The sequence below is a fragment of the Mastomys coucha genome, unplaced genomic scaffold (assembly GCF_008632895.1).
Source record: "Mastomys coucha isolate ucsf_1 unplaced genomic scaffold, UCSF_Mcou_1 pScaffold18, whole genome shotgun sequence".
Taxonomy (NCBI): Eukaryota; Metazoa; Chordata; class Mammalia; order Rodentia; family Muridae; genus Mastomys; species Mastomys coucha.
Window position 1 is genome coordinate 6,850,504 of NW_022196900.1, and position 5,566 is coordinate 6,856,069.

General features: G+C 46.8%; 1 protein-coding gene and 1 long non-coding RNA gene across 2 annotated transcripts in view; one reads left to right on the forward strand and one right to left on the reverse strand.

Moving 5' to 3' along the window:
• Positions 1–540: 540 nt before the first annotated feature.
• LOC116095950 overlaps positions 541–5,566 on the reverse strand; it is a 12,847-nt gene continuing 7,821 nt past the window's right edge. The window contains exons 2-3 of the long non-coding RNA XR_004120773.1: positions 1,646–1,844; positions 541–1,533 (exon numbers count right to left, since the gene is read on the reverse strand). This is a non-coding gene — a long non-coding RNA (uncharacterized LOC116095950). The remainder of the gene's footprint in view (positions 1,534–1,645; positions 1,845–5,566) is intronic.
• The window catches only part of LOC116095949 (stimulated by retinoic acid gene 6 protein-like), a 53,200-nt gene continuing 48,798 nt past the window's right edge, over positions 1,165–5,566 (forward strand). Inside the window, exons 1-3 of the mRNA XM_031377295.1 lie at positions 1,165–1,505; positions 1,998–2,964; positions 3,795–3,867. The gene's annotated coding sequence lies outside the window, so the exon portion shown is untranslated. The remainder of the gene's footprint in view (positions 1,506–1,997; positions 2,965–3,794; positions 3,868–5,566) is intronic.

Consider the following 5,566-nt stretch of genomic DNA (forward strand, 5'->3'; position numbering starts at 1 on the left):
AGGCTCATGGAAATGCAAAGATGTTTATAATGTATCACTTATTGTGATGGTCCTTATACACTGTACATCTGTGTCTGGCATATGCACATGTGAATATAGATGCAGCTGTGTGTGTGTGTGTGTGTGTGTGTGTGTGTGTGTGAGAAAGAGAGAGAGAGAGAGAGAGAGAGAGAGAGAGAGAGAGAGAGAGAGAGAGAAATAGATCATTTAGTGATGTGAAGGAGACTGTTCATGCAACAAAGCAGGATTTGGAAACAAAAGTGATAGACTGCGCTGCCTTTCAGGGAGGACCTTCTGGTTACTCCAAGCTTGGCTCCACCACTGTCCAAGCAGAGAGCAGTCTGCTGTACAGTGAGTGAGCTCCCTGTCAGTGGAAGAGTTCAAGGGCGAATCTTGGAAGCTATGGAAGGGATCATCAAAGTATTAGAGTTTGGAAGAGGTGATTGAAAAATCCTTCAAACTGAACTGTCATTCCTGAGGTCCAAAATCTGACTGTGAAACCAGGGTGAACCAGATGTGACAAATGTATACAGCACAGGATTTCTCTGCTTTTTATGCAGACACTGAGGGAGCAGGCGCTGAATGATGTCACTATGAAATTCATGTGTGCTTAATGCAGGTTGGGATATACAATTCCACAGAGGCGCATTTACATACGATCTACATTCCTTTTAAATGGTAGGGAAAGCATTATGTATGCATAATGGCCCTGAGAATTAAAGCAAAGGATTCATTTTCCAGCCCTGAGCCTGGGGCATCAAAGTCTGAGTGTGTCTGGGTGGGGAAACATACCAGGCTTTGAAGATGATCAGCTCTGTCTCTTTTAAATTGCCCCAGTCCATAACCCAGCAGAGTCAGTTATTTCTCTCAGTATGCTTCTCAGGGAGCCAACTAACACTGTGGGCCACAGATGGGGGTCTCATGGGATTATGGGAAATGAGGGGGGTGAACTTTCCTTATAGGGAAAGGAACGAGGGCAGGTGGTGAGACCCCAGGCACCTAGGTAGTGATTAAGCAACAAGAATGGATGTGACTTTTTGCCACACATGGGGCCTGGGCATAAACACAAGGAAAAAAACAATTAATGGCCTGAAGTGGATGCATGCATACTTGCTCATTCATCCAATGAATAGCGAGTGTTTCCATTCCGGAGAAACACAAGCAAGGGAGGCCTCTCATGAACAGCCGCTCCTGGAAGGCCTCTCTGTGTTTTTAGACTCCCAGTGGACCACCTTGCAGAGGAAGAATCTTGTGAATAATGTGCAGGGGCTTTCAAGGGACATGATTGCCTTCAACAATGTATACAGTGAGCACAGCAAGATGCAGACTTCTGCAAAGATGTGCATTCAGATGCTGAGCAGCGGAACAAAAGAAGCACAGAGGATTCCTCTTCCTTCTGGAAAGCTGAATAAAGCAATGAGACAGATACTGGACAGGGCTGCGTTAGGGCAAGAGGGCGCACAGTTTTCTCTCTGGGCATCTGTTCCAGGCCAGGGTGCAGAGAGGTAAGCCAAGCAGATCCAAGAGGTCTGGCTGGACAGGAGAGGAAGAGGTCAGCGTTTAGAGCTGGGGTAAGGGGACATTTGGAGAACAGGGACATGAGTGAGGGAGGAGGTATAGAGAGAGAACCCCAAAATTCTCCTACCTTTGGCTGACTCTGTACCGTGTCGATGCAGAGCAAGATCAGGGTCTGGCACAGACTGGCTGCTGGGGCAGAGAGCTGAGTAGTGATCCTGTGGCTCTTGTCCTGATGGGAAGCTGGAGTCTTGCCCAGGTCTGAGTGGACTATCCCAGCCTCAAAGTGTCCCTTCCGGTGGCACTCCTATCAGTTGAGCAGTATGACCCTGCAGAGGTGTGGGGTTAGGCACTAAGGCTCCTCTCCTCTAGGATTCCAAGTTGGAATTTTTCCAGCCTCCCTTTGTTCTAGCCCTGAGGGCAGCAGTTGCTCCCTGCACTTGCCTCCCATGACTTACCTAGCTTGCCATTTCTTCCATTAGGAATCTCTCCGTTTGCTGATAAAACCCTAAAGGACGTATTAACCGATACCAGAAGCGGTCCCGGGAAACAGCCCTCAAAGACGGATCACAATCAAATAGCCAGAGAGCTTCACTAGAAAGAAGCTCCGATAATCACTTAAATTATTTATGAAAATAACAAGTGAGGAATGTATTTCTTAGCTGCAGGGCCAGTGTTGCTGAAAAATGACCGATGCAGTTTAATTGTGTGGGCTGCATAATCACAACCTAAGCTGGATCCACAGCCTTGCCCATGTCCCGTGTCAAAACCAGGACATGGGGTTGGAAATGGTGAGCACCTGAAACTTGATATGGGGGATATCAGTGTGGACTCTGAAGAAATGGGAGCCTCCCTTGCTAGAGGAAGCTTGCCTGGCGTGTTTTTACCAAAGACCCTGCAATAAGGGCCTGTAGGCAGCTGCCTGACAAGGATGCTTTGCTCCCGAGACTCATTCCCTGTGACCCCAAGAGTCTCAACAGGCATTGGACATGCATGAACAGAGCGAATCTGGAATATGAAGTTGCATTTATTGATCCACGTCCTCTGATCAGAGATTCTGGACTCGGGGCCAGACTCATGTAGCAGGAGGTGGCGCTGCAGTTAATTCTTGGCTAGCACCTAGCGGTAGGATAACCTCTGTGTAGTAATCTGGAGGTGCCAGGACTTCCTGTATGTGTTGCAGAGGAAACAATGAAAAGGCTTAGGGGGATGTTGGAAGAGATTTGTTATAACAACCTGCATGCCTGCCCAGTGGGCTCAGGGGATGTTCCTGTCATCATGACACTGAGAAAGTCACGTGTCGGTACCACGCCTGGGAATCAACCCAACCGCATCTAAGGCAGCATATTACAGAGACACCTACAGGTCTGTCATAGCACTAGTCACAACTGTCAAGCTATGGAATCAGCATCAGTGCCCAAGAACAGATACATGGTTCAAGAAAATGTGGTATGTATACATAATGGGGCTTTATTTAGCCATAAAGAGGGATAAAATTATGTCATTTGTAGGAAAACAGATGGATCTGGAGAGCCCTACATTAAGGGAAGTGAGCCAGACTCAGACAAATAACGTATGCCTTCTCGTATGTGTGGATCATATATAGAGGTGTGTGTGTGTGTGTGTGTGTGTGTGTGTGTGTGTGTGTACATAAGCTTATGTAGGACATGAAAGTATAAACTAGGCTCTTTAGGAAAAGGAAGGGGACTAGTAGGAGCTGGTGAGGAGAAAGGGAGATTTGGGAGGGAAAATACCTGAAACTTGAATGAAAATATCTTTGTGAATAATGACTACACACACCAATAGCAAAAAGAACCTTAAAGTACCTCCACACTGATTCCCATGGTCTGTACCGGTTTGAACTCCCCCACATAAGTGCCTGCTCCTCTCCTTCACAGCCACGCCAGCATTTGTGTGTGGTCATTTTTAGTTTTCTGACTGGGATAAGATGAAATCTCTAAGTAGTCCCCCCCCCCCCCCCCCCCCCCCCGAGACAGGGTTTCTCTGTATAGCCCTGGCTGTCCTGGAACTCACTCTGTAGACCAGGCTGGCCTTGAACTCAGAAATCCTCCTGCCTCTGCCTCCCAAGTGCTGGGATAAAAGGCGTGTGCCACCACCGCCCAGCATCCAAGCAGCTTTAATTTGTGTTTTGCTGGTGACTAAGTCTGCTAAGGTTTAAAAATATATGTCTCAGCCATTTTCATTTTATCTTTTGAGAACGTTCTGTCTAGTTTCATGCTCCATTGTTAAATTGGGTTGTTTCTTTTCCCCACAATTAGGTTTCTGAGTTCTGTGCATGCTTCCAGAAGAGAACAGTCATCGTCAACCTTGCTCAGCTGTGACTCCTTCCAGGTGCGTTAACGACTATCCTGGTGAGACATTACCACGGGTGTAGTAGTGGCCTGAGCATCATGAATGTAGCCAACCACTTTCTGATTGGTTAAGCTCCACTCAAGATGAAACCAATACCTGGAGTTGTTATTAGAGGCTAGAGCATGTGGTTAGACAGGCCATTGTCCCTGGGGGAAACCTACTGCCATTCTTCTGTTCTGTGGACATCTTATTAAACCCACTCCTAGTGCATTATTAGCATATCCATAGATTAGTGTGTCTCTCAATCCTCATCAGGGAGACTTCTTTCTTCAGTAGGTGTCAGTTAACACAGAGATTCACAACTGGTCAAGTCACAGAGAGTAAGAGACCTAGGAATGCATAGCCCTACATCAGCCTTCTAGACCACACTTGCTCCTTCCAAGGCTCAGGTAGCATTGAGGAAGGCAGGGCAGAAAGACTGGATGGCCAGAGGTGATCGCTGACACAGGATGGCAGCTGCATAGACAGACCTGCAGCAGCTGAAACAGCATGAGCAAAACCAGTGCAAGCCAGTCAAAATTCCTGCATGGAGGTGGGAGGCTGAGGTGAAGTCCCACCTGTAGGGGAGGAGCTATTGACAACTGATAGCTGCTTGGAGAGGGAGGAGGTGAGGAGCCCTGAGTAGGTCAATCATTCTCCAGTGGATGTTCACACATCCAAGAGTGTATGGGCAGCACGAACTGAAATTGTTGGAAGTTTATTTTGTTTTTGTGTTTTGTTTGTTTTAATGAGGTCACAGCACTGGGAGGGTAGGGAAGTAGGGAAGGAGATGTATGCAGATTTGAGGGTGGGGAGATAGGGAAGTGGTGATTATGATCAAAATAAATTCTATAAAATTCTCAAGGAATTCATAAAAAATAAAGAAGTAAAATTTTAAAGAGACAAAGGAAAAGAAAAGAAAAAGAAAATAATTCACAGGACCGGAGAGATTGCCCAGTGGTTAAGACCACTGACTGCTCAATTGTGAGGCCCTGAGTCCAGATACCAAGCCGCAGGCTCTAGCCATGCTTGACCTTGGTGTGTTTATAAAGCCAGTGCTGACAGAGGGGACCGAGGGCTGTTGTAGTTTGTAGGCTGCCTGGATGAGAAGTGGAAGCTCCAGGTTTGGCAAGAGAACCTGCCTCAAGCAACAATAGAGAGGGACACTCAACATTTCTCTCTGGCCTCCACACATGCACACATACGGGAACATATACCTGCACATGCTCACACACACATATGCACACACTCACATATGTACATATACACACACATACACACACCTGCACATATATACATATGCACACATACATGGGTACATATACCTGTACATGCTTGCACACACACAAATGCATATGCACATACATGTATACATGTGAACACACACACATGCACACACATACATGCATACACTCACAAATATACACACATGTGTACACATACACATGTATACACATGCTTGTGCACACATACACACACACACACTTGGAAAGCCTTTTTAAAATAATTGGCTCTCCACTGGTTCCTTCCAGTCTGTCTGGGCTGGTTCCCTGAGCAGATTATGGGTGCAAACTTGGCAGCCAGTCTCACAACACCCAGAGGAAGCTCCACTCCCAGGTGCTTTAACACATCCAGGATCCCAGGATCCCAGAATCACAGGATCACAGAGACAGTTTGACTCTGAGGAGTTCTGACACAA